Source organism: Malaclemys terrapin, chromosome 1 (genome assembly GCF_027887155.1).
Source record: "Malaclemys terrapin pileata isolate rMalTer1 chromosome 1, rMalTer1.hap1, whole genome shotgun sequence".
In the NCBI taxonomy this organism is placed as follows: Eukaryota; Metazoa; Chordata; order Testudines; family Emydidae; genus Malaclemys; species Malaclemys terrapin.
Genome location: NC_071505.1, coordinates 215,156,436 through 215,173,961, shown reverse-complemented (window position 1 = coordinate 215,173,961; position 17,526 = coordinate 215,156,436). Strand labels below are relative to the sequence as shown.

Sequence of the window (17,526 nt, the reverse complement as noted above, 5' to 3'; positions counted from 1 at the left end):
CTAATTGCAGGTGAAATCCAGCTGGGGATAGGAGCTGGGCAGGATCTATAAATAGAGGAAGTCGGCAGGCTGGGGGAAGAAACCTGCAGTCACACTCCCTGATGCAAGGGGGAAGAGCAGGAAAATAGGGAAGGGGCAGTAAGGGCTGGGAGAATAAAAGCTCAGAGCTGTTGGGTTGAGGGTCCCTGGACTGGAACCCACTGTAGAGGGTGGGGTCTGGGTTTCCCTACCAGCCACTGGGGGAATGGCACAGATCAGGCAGTCGGGAGCTGACTGCCTGGGACAGTTTGCCTCAAAGGGCTTGCGATACCTCAGAAGGGGGGCGGGAACTTTGATGTGACTTGGCTGGAGGGCTAAGCTATGAAGAGGAAAGCACTGCAGCTCCAGGAGCATGAGGCTGCAAAGTGAGAAAGTGGAATGATGGAGTGAATAACTGCAGGAAGGGGTGTCCAACCAGATGGCAGAGCTAATTCCCTAGATGAACCACAAATAGGTGCTATCGGGAGGTAAACAGAGCAGACCCTGTCACACTGTGCCAAAGGGCTTAAAATCTAATTAAAGACAAACCCCAAGAAGTGTATGTAACAAACAATGGAAAGGAACAGGGGAGAGAGGATGAGGGTTACAGTGATAACTATGAATTGTAATCATGTGTTTCCTAATGTACAACTAGATCATTTAATCAATTATTCTTATAAGAAGTAAAATACACATTATAAGTCCCTGAATACCAATAATATGGCATGCTCCATTTAGAATTTCTGAGGTTCCCCAGGTTTAAAGATCAGCTCACATTTTTCATTTGCCCTGTAGCTCAAGTTTCATAGTAGAAATGTATTCTGTAAACTGCAGAATCCCCATTCTTCAGTATGATCTTTGGTAACAGCTGTTAGAATGTCTTCTCTTCTGGAGAAGGTCTAGTGCTTTAAGCTTCAAGTCTTGGGTTCTAATTGCAGCCCTGCCACTGATCCTCTCTGTGGCCTTGAATAAATCACATAAAATGATATTCTGACTTTATTGGGGATTTTACCCTTAATCTGTTTCCCCTCCTTGAAATTTGGTTCAATTCTTAACCTGTAGCACCCAACAGGGCTGTTGCCAGGCTAAATGTAAGTACATTTAGGTGTTAGGTGGAATAGTTATCACCATAATATCTAGGAGCTAGAAGTGCTAAGTGTTCTGTCTTGACTATTAAACACATTTTAGATACAAATTTCACTACTTGAATAGGCATTTACTTATATTTAGTGTGTATAACTAAGAATTTCTCACCATATTTCATCAGTAAAACCTTTAATTTTTATTTACTAAACGTGGCTGAGAATAAATTCCTGAATGCATAAATCTCACAGCTACCATGTGCTCTCAATTTTGTACTGATTTTTGTACTTCACTAGTATTAATTCACTTCCACATCTAGGAGCAATGGAGAGTGCAGCAGGATTTTGTGTGTACAACTTTGACCCTGGGGCAGATGACTTTTTGTGTTTCTCCTTGCAGGCCGATTCCTTCTAATATTTCTGCTTACTGGATAATCTCACCTTTTGTCTTGCCTGGACCGATCTTTGTCCAGTTACTCATGATCTTCGTTTTGGCTTCACAGAGGCATTGTGCTATATCCTGTTGGGCACAGTCCTGGACACAATAATCCATATTAGGGTTGCCACCTTTCTAATTGCTTGTAATGGATCCTCAAGGCCTCACCCCCTGCCTTGCCTCTTTCCTGGCGCCCCACCCCTGCTCTGTCTGTTTGCCCAAGGTCTCATCCCCATTGCTCATTCCTTTCTTTCTCTCCCTCCCTCGGTCACTTGCAGTATCGTCTCAAGGAGCCTGCCTGCATGTAAGAGGCAGCCCTGGCTGAGCAGGGTCTGGCATGGGTTAATGACCCGGCATCTCTTTCCACCTTGTTTTTGGTTTGGGTGCCATTTAGGGTTGCTGGGTGCCCGGTTTTCAACCAGAATGTCTGGGCATCTGGTAACCCTAAATGGCACCTGAAAACACAAGCCAAAAACTGGACCGTCCGGGTAAAAACTGGGTGGGTAGCAACTCTAAAAGGGTTTGACTTCCAAACTTGGTCATTACAACTTTTATGTAGGAATAAAGTCCCACACCCTGAAAAGGTTTCATTTGGTATAAAATGCAGCAATTATCTATCTGAGCAACCCAGATGGTCATGAGTAAATCACTACAGTGCTCTGCTCTCTGCATTGGATCTTCATTGGATGCAGAGTCCGCTTCAGGTTTTCTGGTCTGATATTAACAGTCTTTTCTCTGGGACTGGCCTTGGTTACCCAACAGATTGTCTCTTCCTCCATGACTTCCTAAGACTGCTATATTTCAGTGGAACCAGCAATCTTCCCTCCCCCCCCACCCCCCCCACCAAAGGAGAGGCTCATGACTGAGGCTGTGAGTCTGTCACAGAAGTCATGGATTACGTGACTTCTGCACCTGACCCCACTGCCCTCTCTCCCTCCCCCTGCCCCCCCCCAGCAACCGTGGCAGTCTGGGGCCAGCCCCGCTACTGGTCCCCCAGCAACAGTGGTTGTCCCGGACTGCTGCCCGTGGAACACAGTGGGCGCCCTGGAGACCCCCCAAACACCCAAGATGTAGTCATGGGTATATACAAGTCATGGACGGGTCACGGAGCTGTAAATTTTTGATTATTGCCTGTGACCTGTCAATGACTTTTACTAAAAAATACCCGTGACTAAATGTTAGCCTCACTCATGATTACTGTGACAGTTTTCACAGGCACTGGATGTGGGTTACTGAACTCCTGCAAGACATAATGACTGCATTCAGAACTACTCGCAAAACTCAACCCTACGACTTGGCTTTTCTGCAATGAATTTCTGACCCACAGGCTCTCACCCACCCATACAAAAATATCAAGCGACTATAGGCTGGGAAAAAGAGATGTCATTTCTATTTTTAAATACATGTGTAGTGCTTAGGGTCACTATCACTGTAGTATCTATAATGAGTTAGTTAGAGCATACTAAAAGTGCTATCAAACGTAGCAAATAAACTTAAAATATTTTTCCTTCTGATGTATGTTTGTTACATTCAGGTGTGTTTAACGGTGTCTCTTAAAACTGTAAAGTCAGGGGCAAACTGACTTGAATTAAACTTTCAGGCATATTGACTTAATGTTGAGATAACATTGTTGCATATATGAGAATATATAATGTGATGCTGTTGCAAAAAAATGAATGCAGTTTTGGATTGCATTAATAGAGCATAGCATGCAAGTCATGGGAGGTGATAGTATCACTCTACTTGGCGCTGGTTAGGCTGCAGCTGGAGTACTGTGTCCAATTTTGGGCACCGGTGTATAGAAAGGATGTAGAGAAACTGGAAAAGATGTGAGCAACAAAGATGATCAAAGGGATAGAATGCAAGCCATATGAGCAAAGGCTGAAGAAACTAGGTAGGTTTAGTTTGAAAAAGAGGAGATTAAGGAGATATGATAACTGTTTTCAAATACTTGAAAGGCTGCCATAAAAAGGATGGAGAAAAACTATTTTCTCTTGCCAGAGAGGACAGGACAAGAGACAGTGGATTCAAGCTACTGCATACAGGATTTAGATTAAATCTCAGGAAAAACTTCCAAACTGTAAGAACAATAGCACAATGAAACAAACTGCCTAAGGAAGCTGTGGAAGCTCCTTCACTGGAGGATTTAAAAAAGAGGCCAGGGAAGTCCTTTGCCTTGGATGGTTTAGATTAATGGTTCTCAAACAGTGGGTTGTGACCCCATTTTAGTGTGGTTACCAGGATTGGCATTAGACTTGCTGGGGCATGGGGCCGAAGCCCGAGCCCCACCACCCAGGGCCAAAGCCCGAGCCAGAGGGCTTCACCCCTGGGTGGTGGGGCTTTGGCCCTCCCTCGCCTGGGGCAGTGGGGCTTTGGCTTTGCGCCCCCCCCCCCCTTCGGGTGGTGGGACTCAGGCAAGCTCAGGCTTCAGTCCCACCTCTGGGGGTTGTGTAGTAATTTTTGTTGTCAGAAGGGGGTTGCGGTGCAGTGAAGTTTCAGAACCACTGATTTAGATCCGTGATACTCAGACTGAGGCTCACGAACTGAAAGTGGGGCTTTCATGGGTCTCCTGTGGCTCTTTGCAGCACGTGATATTAAAACACTGTGTGATTTAATTACTAACCAATCAGGATGCTTTTACTATGTTATCCAGTTGTAGTGGATAAAATAAGAATATTTGGGTGTGTGTGTATTTTTATTTTATATATAATATTTAAATGAAACAATGAATTCACACTACTGTGTTTTGGATAATGTTGATAGTTAATTTGTCTTCTGAACCACTGAGGTCTGATTACACTGCTCTACAGCCAAAATGCTTCTGAAATAAATGTAGTCAAACTTTACTAATTCTGGGTCACTGAGAACGAAAATGACGCTTAAAATTGTTGCTTGGCTCTAGTTTTCAAGATATGCTATTGGGTCAATATATACGACCCTTGACTTGGGAATGGCGGAGGATAAGTGAGTTATAAAGGGAAGGGATCTCAATTTAAACCAGAAATGACTAAAATACATCTTTGACTGGATCGATGAATAAATCTGACTGGGTTTGGACAGTATTTGCTTTTTAGGCAAAACAATGAATGATGCAGTCTGAAGGTGGTATTGCGTCATACATGATATGAATTTCATCATGTTATTCCTAGAAGTCATGGATGATGCAATCATAACGAAGCTTGCATCACTCTGCTGAACAAATTGCCCTATATCAGCTCTAGAAATCAGTGTCGTGCTCTCTTATTTGTCAGTGTTTGATTTTGCAAAGGGACACATTTCTGTTTAGCCAAAGTGAGCAGAGATGCCTCGTACTTGTGTGAACAGTGCAGCTAGCAGAAGTTATGTTTTTGGTGAAGTGACTTTTGCATCACAAAAGTGCAGTATAACCACTATGGTTAAGAAAGCCTAACATCTTTATTTTGGCTGCAAAATTGGAGATCAGGACAAGAGGTGGGTCCCACACATATGCTGCAACACTTGTGCAACAAATCTTCGCCAGTGGTTGAACAGGAAAAGGAAATCTATGCCTTTTGCAGTGCCAATGATTTGGAGAGAGCCAACAGATCATACCAGCAATCGTTACTTCTGCATGGTGCCTCCAGTTGGGAAAGGCGTGTCAAAGAAGAAAAAGTGGACTGTGCATTATCCAAACATTCCATCAGCTATACGCCCAGTACCCCATGGAGAAGGACTGCTGGTTCCTGATGCGCCAGAATCATTCTCACTTGAGTCAGACGAGGAAGAGGATGAAACTTCTGGTCCTGAACCATCAATGTCACAGGACCCACATTTTTCTCCCATCCTCCTCCTCTGAACCACACCTCATAACACAAGGTGTCAGGGATTTGGAACTACCCAAGAGTAAGGCAGAGGTGTTGGGCTCCAGACTACAGCAGTGGACTCTCCTGGCAGGTGGTGATAGGGTTTCCATGTTCCGTGACCGTCAAAAGGATCTTGTCCCATTCTTCTTCATGGAAGGTGATCTTGTAGCCTGCAACAACATCGATGGTGTGATGGCAGCCCTCAACATCGTTCACGATCCAGATGAGTGGAGACTGTTCATTGATTCATCGAAGACGAGTCTTAAAGCTGTTTTACTGCATAATGGCAATGTTTTGCCATCAATTCCAGTTGGTCATGCAGTCCATGTGAAGGAAACCTATGACAACATGAAACAACTTTTGAGGTGCATAAACTATGACCAACATCAGTTGCAGCTTTGTGGCGATTTTGAAGGTTGTTGCTCTCTTGCTTGGTCTGCAGACTGGATACCCAAAGTACTGCTGTTTTCTCTGCGAATGGGATAGTCGTGCAAGAGATTCCCACTACATCAAGAAAGATTGGCCACTCCGACATTCATTGGAGCCTGGGAGGAAAAGTGTTCAGCATCCCCCACTTGTTGAATCAAGGAAGATTTTGTTACCACCCTTACACATCAAGCTGGGTCTGATGAAGAACTTTGTCAAGGCCATTGACAAAACACAAGCAGCTTTCAAGTACCTCCATGGAAAATTTCCAAGGTTGAGTGAAGCTAAGATAAAGGAAGGTGTCTTTGTTGGTCCTCAGATTCGTGAACTTCTTTGAGATGATGCATTTGACCATGCACTGCATGGCAAGGAAAAGATGGCATGGAAAGCCTTCCAGTTAGTGGCAATAAATATTCTCGGAAACAACAAGGCAGACAACTACAGGTTATTGGTGGAAAACCTCCTAAAGGCGTACAAAAGCCTTGGTTGCAACATGTCACTAGATGAGAGTGCAAAAAATGCATCTTTAGATTTTTTTCCACTGAACTGCGGAGCAGTGAGCGATGAGCATGGCGAGCGATTTCACCAGGACATAGCGTTTCTCCATTGTTGCAATCAGGCAAATGTAGCCCATCAATGCTTGCAGACTATTGCTGGACAGTGACAAGAGATGCTCCATTTAATGAATACAAGAGACAAGCCAAGAAGCGCTGAGTAGACACTGAATAGGACTAAACTTTTTGTTTCATAATACATTTTATTTATATAACCCTTTTGCTGATTTTTAAAGTGTTACATAAACAGGACAGGTGAAATATTATCATGTAAAGCAACCATAAACACATGAAGAACCTCAGTTACTGCACAAGGTGAGTAATCTTCTTTCATTCTCTATCAAATAATCTCTTGGAAGGTGGAGTCGAAATATTTCTTTATCAAAACCATATCTCTTTCCTTTGTTAATGTATGCTTATTCATGAGTGGACTACTGACTTTTTGTTTTCTTGAGTTGATTTGGAAAAGGTAGGGGGCGGGGAGAACACGTATACTTATCAAATAGGTAAAATTAAAAAAGAGAGACTGGTATTTTGGATCCTGCCAAACTTGAAATAAGTTTTTCAAAATCTAATCTCTGGAGTATTTTATTGTGCATAATAAGTCTTCAAATGATATCAGACCTGCTAATCTAATTGAACTCTCACTAGTCTTCAACATCGCCATAGAAATACAAACACAAAATCTATCTTCAAATCAGTTAGAACTTGTTCTAACCCCTTCCCCTACTACTTCTGAGAAATGCATCTGACTGTGACATGAGGCTAATGCAATGCACTTGAACCCTAGCTGTACAGGCATTTTTTTCCTTCACTTTAAATGAAAACTACAATAAAATATAAAATATTTTAATTTCTGTGCCAATTCCAAAGAAGACTAAGTTCCTTTATTAAATGTAACTTACAAAGGGATGCCATCAATTCAAATTTCACTTCCTTTTGGAAATTTTTTACCCACTTTCCTTATAACTACATTTGCTATAACTAAAGGACATTAGAGAAAAGCTGTTTATTTTCTGCTCTTTCAATATATTTCTTGTGCATTTAACAGAACCTTGTATACACTCAATTTCCCTTATTTGTGTGTGTTTGTTGCAGAGCAATAGGGCAGAGGGACATCCTTTTTTAAAAAAAGGAATATGATTATAACCCCCCCACACAACAAAAATTGGCAAAGAATGTTAGGCCTGGTCTACACTGGGGGGAGGAGAATCGAACTAAGATGCGCAACTTCAGCTACGCTATTTGCGTAGCTGAAGTTAAGTATCTTAGTTCAACTTACCTGGCTGTCCTCATGGTGGCAAGTCGACCGCCGCGGCTCCCCCATCGACTCCGCTTACTCCTCCTGCCAAGGTGGAGTACAGGCGTCGATTCGGGGATTGATTTTTATCGTGTCTAGACAAGATGCGATAAATCGATCCCCGATAGATCGATTACTACCTGCCGATCCAGCGGGTAGTGTAGACATGGCCTTACAGGGTGATAGTACCTGAATGTTTTAACTCTTTTTGAAAATGACTGACTATAAATATAAATGTAAATATAATTAAATGAATAGTTCATAACGCATCTTTTTCAGAATGAAAATTTAAGGTGGGTTTTAGCATCCTCACAAGGTAACATGTCCCCAAGAAAAAGTTCAGGCTATTAATATTTTTAATTAGCCATACCATGATTTAAATCTTAGATTCAAGATTTGAGTAAAATAGGCTTTCTACACAATTCATATTTTAATAAAATACTGTTTTTCCCTCTTTCCCCTTCTCTTTTTATTCCATTCTGTGTTTTGATGTTTTTTTAAATGTATTCATTGCCCAAGTTGTCCCCTGACTTGACTAATTTTTAGAATTTTTTGTATGTTTTCTTCTCTAAAATGTTCCCCTTTTTTGCCTTTTTTTAAACTCTGTGCCATTGTTGCCCCCACATCCTCTCCTTTTCCTTACTTCCCTACAATGTTTCCTGCTCTGTGCTTGCTGATTTTACCTTGGGTTGCTTCTCCTTTTTGAAGCTCCTTGGTTCTCCTGCTTCTCTGTTGATTCTCTTCTCATCTCTCCGCTGTAAATACAGGGAGAAAATAGAGCAACACATGAGTGAATACTCTTTCCCGCTCCTCTCATTTCCTGCTGCAGGTGGGCTTTTCTCAAGAGGGAGTAGTGATATGAAGGAAGCTGAGAAAGAGGGGAAACGGTATGAGGGATATAAAAATGGTGCTGTGCCAGGGAAGAGCTGGGCTGGCTTCCCTTCCTGATGGGGAGTTGATGGCCCTGGAATTAACAATTGAATCAGCTGATGTCATAGTCAAACAAAGTTTGCGAGTCAGGAAGTGCAACCAGTGAGTCAGGAAGAATTCAAAGTAACAAAGTTTACTACACTAGAAATTTCTTTAGGTTCATTTTAAGTGTGTGGAGGATAAGTAATCTTGAGTCAAGTAAGTAAAATGATACTTTTGTTATCATGGCAAATGGCAGTGAAGCGTCTTTTCTTTTTGGCATGTTCTGGATACTTTTTTATGTTTAATTTTTTATGAGGTTGGCTGAGAGGGAAGTTATTAATTTAAAAGAAGAAAGAAAAAACATTCTCTGTGGGCTTGATTTTGAAAAAAGCATCAAGAATGAATAGTAGAAATCTGGTAAATACTTCTAAGGGCTAGTTACACATTACATTTTTGTTCACTTAATAGCAGTATAGTACCTGATGCTATTAATTTATAATTAGACATTTTGGGCTTTTTTGGACCTCTTGGTGGTTTATTTTTAGCAGATGTGTGCTTTTTTTGTTTAAGAAAGTGATTTCATGGGTTTTATTTAAAAAAAAAAATCTGAATAATGAACCAACAATCAGAGTAATACTAGGGTTGAAAATTATATGGGATAGCAGTCATTGTGGTTATTTTGGTCTGTGTTGGAATAACCACAAAGTTTAGTTCCGGCATTCATAGGGTATTAATAAATACTCTCTATTTGCACCTTTATTTAATACCTTATTTTTCTTGTACTTTAAAGACTAAGAACTAAAAGTTCTTCTTTATCCTGCAGTGTGGAGTGGAGTAAATCCTGTAGATTAATGAAAATTAGGCTCTGCGAGAAAAATGGAGAGCAGAAGATCAATGAGCAAGTGTTTATTTTTCCTTTCTACTTTTGCCCTGTTTAGAAGATGTTGGTAACCCTTCTGAGTCACGATAGGCATTTTGGGCTCTATGTGATTTGTGGGCAGGTCTGTTCACAGTGGGGGATTTAAAAGTTGTTCTAAGTGGCACTGTCTCCTACTGCTGTCATTTTTCTTTTGTGTGCGTGATTAATTTTTTATTGTGGGTTTTTTTCCCCCCTCTCTTCCCCTTCCTCCCCCCAGTAAAGAAACAGACAATGAAAGGAACAAAAAGTGAATGACTTACAGCTTGTATATGTTCTCAAATACTTGCACACTTCATAGGGTCTCCAATTGAATTATGCAATTTTACAACTCATCAAAGCTGCAAGATCAGAGACGATACAAGACGAGAGAATACTACATAGACATAACATGTTATAGTTGGAGTTTCCATACTAAAATAGGAGAAGACAATAATGAATAGGGAGAGCAGGGAAAGAGAGGACAGGTCCAGGAGGAGGGAATGAGGATAGGAGGGGTAAGGAGGAATGGAGGTCTAGCATTCTTTGGGCGCGTCTAATGTTTTTATCCAAATCTGTCTAGAAACTGGGTCCAGATACCTTCAAATTCATATAACTGGTCACTAGGGTGATAAGTTGTGTTTATAAAATGTTAGGCATCCAGTTTTGAAAATTTTGGCCATAGCTCTCTGAGGTGCTCACAATTCTTCTTCGAGTGCTTGTTCATGTCAATTCCAATCAGGTGTGTGCATGCGCACCTGCACAGTAGCCAGAAGATTTTTCCCCTAGCAGCCTCCATGGGGGTCGGCCTGGGTGCCCCCTAAAGTCATGCCTTTTACGCCCAATGAAGAGCCTTGCCATCCTGCCAACCCCTCAGTTCCTTCTTACCACCGGTGACGGTAGTTGGAACTTCCCCTCGCTCTTGCTTCGGCAAGTGGCTTAGCAGTACTTTCGGTTTTCACTGTAGATAGTTAATTCTAGTTGGTTAGTATAGCATAGTTAGTTCACTTACAAGTTTCAGTTACAAGCGGGTTCTCCCCCACCCCACTTATTTGACACCGGGGCATGCCACAATCCCCTGGCTTCAAGACTTGCCAGGACTGTGTGAAATGCATTCTTAAAAGTGACCCCCACTTAAGGTCGGGGCGAGGGTCACCAAAAAGACCGCTGCAAGATCTATCAAGGATTCCGACCAAGAACTCTTAAAGAGAGGGAGCAGCAGCTTAAAATCCTCCTTATGGAGGCAGCTCTCCTGACCTCAGTCAGACCCAGGTGCCAGGGATCCTGCTCCCAGTACGTCGTCTTTGGCGCAGAGTGCTCCAGAGCCACCTTTGAAAGATCTGGTGTCGAAGAAAGACACTCCCAAGGAGGCTCAGCACTGTCATGAAGCCTCTCGGGGCACTCCAGCCTTCGGCACCGATCCTAATCGCTGCCGCAGAAGAAGAGGAGAACGCAAAGAGGCCAATCCCCCTTGGCAAGTCTTGGCTCCGAGGCTCAGAGTGGGGCTACGTCGACTCCTGCCCAAGTGAGGTAGTCGAGTCTGGGCCCGTCATGCTTGCTGAACCCCTCGGAGCATCTGCCGCTCCCATCCACCCTGGATGCTTTTGAGGTAGCTCAGGACCTGCTGAGTCTCACTGTGTGGTTCTTGCCCCCGAGGCAGGAGGATGCGCCGGCACCGCAGGCTCCATCCCGGTGGTGACTCTATGGTGGTGGATGCTGCTAACCAGCAGGAGAGGCAAGGCTTTCAGGGCCCTTCCCTCAAGAATAGGGATGCTAAAAAACTAGACCTATTAGTGCAAAAGGTGTACTCAGTGGGGGAACTATAACTCCGAATATCTAACCAGCAGGCCATCATCAGCATGTACTCCTACAATACCTGCTCGGTGATGACTAAATTCACGGAGTTGCTCCCCTCAGACTCCTGTGCCATATTTTTGGCTTTGGTTGAAGAAGGGAGACTGATCTCTAGGATGTCCCTACAGGCAGCACTTGACGGGCCAGATGCTGCCACAAGGATTATGGCCACAGGAGTAGCCATGAGAAGGGGCTTATGGCTCCAGGTTTCTGGTCTCCGCTATGAGGTCCAGCAGACCATACAAGACCTGCCTTTTGAGGGGGAGACTCCATTTTGGAGAAAATGGACAAGACGCTAAACAGCATAAAGGATTCTAGAGCCACACTCAGGGCCTGTGTCTCTGTACACCATCGACAGAGCGGAGACACTTCTGTCCGTGGCCTCCTCAGTGGTTCGGTCACGAACCTCCAGGGGACAGGTCCAGAAGGAGAAGCAGGACCAGCAGGAGAAGGCTGCCTCAACCCTCTGGCCAGGGCCTGGGACAACCCAAGCCGTATTCAGGGTCCAAACTGGCCTTCTGAAGGCACGGTTGAGGACAGAGTACCACAGCAAAGATTGGATCCACCCCGCCTTATCTTCTCGTCCTGACTATCCCCTTTCTACTGTGCATGGTCCCGTATCACCTCAGACTGCTGGGTGCTCTGCATGGTAGAGAGGGGATACTCCATCCAATTCTGTGCTCTCCCACCCTTCCACCCCCCCTTCCCCGTCCCTCTTCAGTGACCCTTCTCATGAGGCACTCCTTATCCAGGAGGTGCAGTTGCTCTTATCTCTAGGGGCAGTGGAGGAGGTTCCTCAGGAGCACAAGGGTGAGGGCTTTTATTCCCCCTATTTCCTAATACCGAAAGCCAAAGGTGGCTGCAGGCCCATCCTGGATCTGCAAGAACGCAACAAGTTTGTGAAGAAACCAAACTTCCACATGGTTTCGTTGGCCTCCCTCATCCCCTCACTGGATCCAGCAGATTGGTATGCTGCCCTCAACTTGAAGGACGCTTACTTTCATATTGCAATCACTCAGCCCCACAGGAAGTACCTCAGGTTTGTGGTGAACAATACTCACTACCAATTTACAGTCCTTCCTTTCGGCCTGTCAGCAGCACTTTGAGTCTTCACCATGTGCATGGCAGTTGTTGCTGCATTCCTGTGCAGACACCAGGTACAGGTGTTTCCGTACCTCAACGACCAGGACCCAAGTGGAAGCTCAAGTCCAATTCATCAGGGCCACCTTTGACAACTTGGGTCTCCTTCTAAACTAAGCAAAATCGACTCTGTCCCCTGTTCAGAGGATAGGGTTTATAGGGGCAGTACTGGACTCGACTCAAGCCAGGGAATAACTGCTGGAAGTGAGGTTCCAGACCCTGGCCAGTATCATTCGAGTTCTGACAGTTTCCCATCACCACAGCAAGAAACTGCCTGAAGCTTCTGGGACACATGGCTGCTTGTAGCTACATGGTGCAACATGCCAGACTGAGGCTCTGATCGCTCTAGTCATGGTTAGCATTGGTGTATCAGTCAGCCCGGGACAGCTTGGACAGGATCATGACCCTGCCTTGCCCGGCCCTCAACTCCCTCCTGTGGTGGCTCGACCCTCAGGAGGTGTGCTTAGGGGTCCCCTTCACCAGTCCACGACTGTCTCTTTCGCTAGTGATACATGCATTAGAATTGGGCTGGGGAGCACATCTAGGAGACCGCAGGACTAAGGGTCTCTGGTCTCAGGCGGATCTGGCTCTCCACATCAATGTCAGAGAGCTGAGAGCGGTGCGCGTAGCGTGCCAGACCTTCCGGGCATACTTAACGGGACAACGTGCACCAATTACGATGGACAATACCACGGCAATGTTCTAGATCAACAAACGGGATGCATGCTCCTCTCCCCTGTTCCAGGAAGTCCTCATGCTGTGAGACTTCTGTATAGAACATTTCAATACGCCTGTAAGTGTTGTACCTCCCTGGGGTACAAAAGGAGCTGGCGGACCACCTCAGAAGGTCTTTTCATGGCCACGAGTGGTCCCTTTGCCCGGACATTAAATTTTCCAGAGGTGGGGATTTCCCCAGATAGACCTCTTCACTATGTGATGTAACCGGAAGTGCCAGCAGTTCTGCTCCTTCCAAAAATCACAGCCTGGTCTCCAGCATGGACGCGTTGCTCCTCCCTTGGGGAGGTTGTCTCCTATGTGTCTTCCCACCCATACCGCTCGTTCACAAAGTAGTCCTGAGCTCATTCCCTCCAGATCTTGAGGTCATATTGATAGCTCCAGCCTGGCCCTGTCAGCACTGGTACATATCTCTCCTAGACATGTCCTTGGAAGCTCCAGTCGCCCTGCCACTCTTCCCGGGCCTTCTGACATAAGATCAGAGTCTCCAACATCCAAACTTTGGGTCGCTGCACCTCACTGTATGAAAGCTCCGAGGTTGAAAGTAGAGCTTTCCTGTTCAGACCAGGTTAGACAAGTCCTCCTTGGCAGCAGGAAACCCTCTACGAGAGCTACCTGCCTTGACAAGTGGAAGAGATTTTTAATCTGGTCGGCACAGTGCCATTTGTTCCCAATGCTAGTCTCAGTGCCACTTATTCTGGACTACTTCCTCCATCTGAAGCAGCAGGGGCTTTCGATGTCATCAATAAGGGTTCACTTGGCTGCCATCTCAGCCTTCCACCCAGTTGTGGAGGACAGTTCTGTCTTTGCTAACCCGATAGTCAGCCAGTTTCTAAAAGGCAGCCTGTCCCGGCTTGGCACCTCAACCTGGTCCATTCTAGACGCGTAGGACCACCCTTTGTACCCTTGGCGTCGTGCTCCCTGCTCTCTCTTTTTACAAGGTCATGTTCCTGTTAGCGATAACCTCGGCCAGGACGGTGTCTGAACTTAAGGCCCTAATATCAGAGCTCCCTTATACTGTGTTCTATAAGGACAAGGTTCAGCTCAGACCTCCATCCTGCTTTCCTACCAAAGGTTGTATTGCAGTTTCACATCAACCAGGTCATCTTTCTCCTGGTATTCTACCCTAAGCTGCATTCCAGCAGCAGGGAGCAAAGACTTCACTCACTGGATGTCGGTAGGGCGCTAGTCTCCTACATTGAGAGAACGAAGCTGTTCAGAAAATCAAGCCAGTTATTCGTGGCAGTGGCGGACAGAATTAAAGGTCTGCCTGTGTGGTCGCATCACATTTCATTATGGATCACGCCCTGCATTTGTGAGTGCTACAGCCTGGTGGGGGTTCCTGCACCTCCCATCACTGCGCACTTCACCATGGTGCAGGCTTCATCAACAGCATTCCTGGCTCAGGTTCCCACTCAGGAAATCTGCAGAGTGGCAACATGGTCCTCCGCATAGGCATGCGTACGGGGTGTGCCGGGTGTGCCCAGGAACACCCTAATGCAGGGGTGGGAAAATGGCCCCACTCTTCCGCTGCGGCAAGCCGTGGGGTCCACGCTCCCAGGCTGGAGCGCCCAGCCGAGCGCAGCAAGTCGCTCCCCTCTCCCCCCTGCCTTCCCCTCTCCCCTGGAGCCGTGCTGCCGCGTGCGCAGCGCTCTGGGGGCTGGGGCTGCGCACTCCCGTGGGGCAGTGTTCGCCTCCGCGGGGAGGCAGACATGCTCCCTGTTCATCCGGAGCCATGCTGCCGTGTGTGCAGCATTCTGAGGGGGCGGGACTGCCCGCTCCTGCGGGGCAGTGTATCTGGCTCTGCACAGAGCCAAACATGCAGCTAGGAGCCTCATGGAAAGGGGTCCATGGACGGGGGGTTGGATAAGGGGTGGGGGCAGTCAGGGGACAGGGAGCAGGGAGGGTTGGATAGGGTGTGGGATCCTGGGGGGGGTGGTTAGGGGTGGGGGGAGTCTCTGGAGGGGGCAGTCAGGGAGCGGGGGGGGGTTGGAGGGGGCAGTCAGGGAGCGGGGGGGGGTTGGAGGGGGCAGTCAGGGAGTGGGGGGGGGGGTTGGAGGGGGCATGGGAGTCCCGGGGTCTGTCAGGGGGTTGGGAGTGGATAGGGATTGGGGCAGTCAGGGGACAGGGAGCAAGGAGGGTCCTGGTGGGGGCAGTTAGGGTGGGGGGGGTCTCTGGAGGGGGTAGTCAGGGGACAAGGAGCTGTGGGGGGTTGGATGAGTTGGGAGTTCTGGAGGGGGCTGTCAGGAGGCAGGGGTGTGGAGAGGGGTTGGGGCAGGCAGGGAGCAGGGGGGTTGTATGGGTTGGGAGTTCTGGGGATCCTGTCAGGGGGCGGGGAGCGGTTGGATAGGCATGAGAGTCCTGGGAGTCTGTCTGGGGGCGGGGGTGTGGAGAAGGGTGGGGCAGTCAAGGGAAAGGTAGGGGGTAAGGTCCTAGGGGGGCAGTCAGGGGACAAGGAGCAGGGAGGCTTAGATAGGGGGTGGGGTCCTGGGGGGCAGTTAGGGGACAAGGCTTAAATAGGGGCATGGGTCCCAGGAGGGGGTAGTCAGGGAGTGGGAAGTAGGAGGAAGTGGATGGGGGCAGGGCGGGGGCGGGGCTAGGGCAGGGCTCCCTGGGTGCACACCCTAATGAAATGTGCTGCGCACGCCTATGGTCCTCTATTCATACTTTCACCATGCACTATGCGCTTATCCAGCATGCCAGAGACAATGCAGCCTTCGGATGAGCAGTGCTCCAATCAGTGGACAACGCTGATCCCACCTCCTGAACTTGAACTTGTGAGTCATCTTATTGGAATTGACATGAACAAGCACTTGAAGAAAAAACTGTTACTCACCTTCTCATAACTGTTGTTCTTTGAGATGTGGTGTTCATGTCCATTCTAATACCCACCCTCCTTACCCCTCTGTCAGATTAGCCAGCAAGAAGGAACCTGAAGAGGTGGCGGGTTGGCAGGGCCATTTATTGGGTGCCCAGGGGGCGCTCAGGCTGACCCCCATGGATGCTGCTGGGGAAAAATCTTCCAGCTACTGTGCGCGTGTGCGCGCACACACCTGATTGGAATGGACATGAACAACACCTCTTGAAGAACAACAGTTATGAGAACATTGAGTAACTGTTCTTGTCCTGCATCTTTATCTATGATTTGAACCTGAATACAAAGTATTCAGGACAGCTTTGTTTTATTTTTGGAGGTGGACTCTCCTATAGATGAAGTAGAGGATTAGCAGAGCCAAACAAAACACAGAACCTGAATCTTGGCTGATAGTTCAGTCTCTAAGCTCATTCAGTCCTTTCCCCTCTCTACAGAGAATCTCAATATGTGTTCCAATTCTGGGTGTGACTTTTTCCAGTGTCCCTTTGTTTGTCTCGGTGAGTGAGCTATAGATGGGGAACAACTGAAGTTCTAGTGATATAACTGTAAATAGGAGCTTGCTGGATTCACATGTTAGTATGCGGTGGTGGTGTAGCAGTGTTTTTTCCCAGGATGTTAGAGAGACAAAAGGTGGATGAGAGAATCTTTTATTGGACCAACTTCTGTTGGTGAGAGAGGCTATGTACACACTACAGTTTAAGTGGATATAAATTATGTCACTCAGGGATGTGAATAAAACAACTCCCTGAGCAAAGTAAGTTACACTGACCTAAACACCAGTGGGGACAGCTCTCCCACTGACATAGCTACTGCCACTTGCTGGGGCCGGAGCAATTAAGTCGATGGGAAAGCTCTCGGCTTAGAGCATCTGCGTTAGTACTTCACAAGCAGCGTTACAGCGAGGGTGACCAGATGTCCCAATAAAATCAGGACTGTCCTGATGGGGGGGAAGGGGAGAGCGAGTGGGTGGGACCTGGGGCAGAGTGGTGGAGGAGCGGGGGTGGACTGTGGGCGGGGATCTGGTCACCCTAGTTACAGCTGTGCAGATGCTTCAGTGCAGCTGAGCTGCTGTAAGCTCTGTAGTTAGCCATAGCCTGAAGCAAGCTTTCGAGATTATACAGAGCTCTTCTTCAGGTTTTCCAGACCTGAAGAAGAGCTCTGTGTGGCTTAAAAGCTTGTGTCTCTCACCAATATTACCGCACCCACCTTGTCTCGCAAATGTTAGTAGCAGTTTCGTGCCATGAACAGGTTTGAGCAGCCTTGGTATTTGTTCTTAAGCAACTAAGGTTTGGCTGTGTTAAAATTAGACTAGTTCCCTTGTTGTTTGCTTTTACAGTAGTACCTTGATAAACCGTGTATGGACACACGTTTTGTGCTCAGGTATATTACTAGATCCTAGGTTGCTGCTGGATATCTGAGTTAATGGCTATCGCCTTTTCTTATCTGGATCTTGTAATGATTATTTATGCCTTTGTCAC

The 17,526-nt window shown here is 46.6% G+C and overlaps 1 protein-coding gene across 3 annotated transcripts in view; it reads left to right on the top strand.

Annotated features, from left to right (window-relative positions):
* Window positions 1-17,526, top strand: part of CDKL5 (cyclin dependent kinase like 5) — a 204,067-nt gene that overhangs the window by 62,316 nt on the left and 124,225 nt on the right. The gene's annotated exons all lie outside the window — the stretch shown is intronic.